Source organism: Zingiber officinale, chromosome 1B (assembly GCF_018446385.1).
Source record: "Zingiber officinale cultivar Zhangliang chromosome 1B, Zo_v1.1, whole genome shotgun sequence".
NCBI lineage: Eukaryota > Viridiplantae > Streptophyta > Magnoliopsida > Zingiberales > Zingiberaceae > Zingiber > Zingiber officinale.
The window spans coordinates 76,487,367-76,488,841 of NC_055986.1; positions in this window are offsets into that span (position 1 = coordinate 76,487,367).

The window sequence follows — 1,475 nt, forward strand, 5'->3', positions numbered from 1 at the left end:
ACTTCTTGGTTGTAACCAAGTAAATAGCTGAGTCTTTCTTTTTTGTTCACAGTTTAGTTTTGTTTAAATTTATAACTATTGCATTTATTTGAGTTTAAATTGGTCGAGGAGGGTATATCTTTTATTTGCAGGCAATTCACCCCCCTCTTGCCGATCCCCGCTGCACTAATATGGAGAAGTCGTCCTTTGCCCTTGGCTCCTCCGCAATGCCTAGCGAAATCTTGTGGATGCAAGGCAGGGAGATTATGTTTGGTAAGGAGGTTCCCCAGGCCAGTGCCTCAGTAGGGGCCTCCTCTCAATAGTCGGGGGACCCCAGACCCCTGAAGAGGAATTGCTTCCCATCGAGACAACTGTCGGCGAGCAGACTTCCTCTCTGACTCCCGAGCAGCACTTACACCTTCAGCGCAAGAGACGATGTGTTACTCCATCAATCCAATCTTCACCTCCAAAGCCTCCTATGTCTCGGGCATCATCTAAGGCCAAAACTCATGCCCGAGAAGGCACTCCAGCTTCATTGGAGGTTGTAGCCTCATCTCTTGTCCCTGCCCCAGTCTAGGAGCAGACAACCTCCCGAGCAGAAGGCCAGCTTGGGACTTCTACGCCTTCTACTCCTCCATCCTTGAGCCAGCAACTGCCTTCGGCTCTTGCTTCTTCTTCTCGTCCTAAGGAGCGACTCAAAGGAAGTTGCGAGCCTCCTCTATAGACTTCGTCTACTCCCAACGGTAACAACCTCTATCTCTTATGGAACCACGGTATACTTCTACTGGTGACCGTGTGTCTCAAACATCTCACAGAAGACAACCAAAATACGCACTACGGATCTTCACATATAGACGTTTCCGTCGAAACATCTCTAGAACTATGCGAAAATGGTGTACGAGACTCATCTCGGATTCATAATAAATCACAACATCGTCAATAAAGACAATGGAAACCGATCCAAACATCCTAGGAATACCAAATTCATCAAGTCCCTGAAAACATCTAAGGCTCCACAAGCCCTAATGGTAAAACCAAGACACATAATGTCCGTATCACAGACATTCCTAACCATAAGATCCCCAACAACAAGTCAGGAATCTGATCACCAACGATATAAATCACCAAAGAATAGATCCTCCAGTATGAAAGCAACGCTCTATCATAAGAAATACCACATAGGTGGGAGGAACGCTCTACCACAAGAAATCCTTCTATGTGGGAGCAACGCTCTACCACAAATAATCTGAAATATGTATCTGCAATAAATATGGGAGCAATGCTCCGCTACAAGCAATCCGCAATATGTGGGAGCAACGCTCCACCACAGACAATCAAAAATATGTGGGAGCAACGCTCTATCACAAACCAACAATAATATGTGGGAGCTACGCTCCACCACAAATAATCCATAATATGTGTGGGAGCAACGCTCCACCACAAATAATACATAAGTGCCCAAGGCACCTAACTATCCAGCTAGAGACTGCACGAGA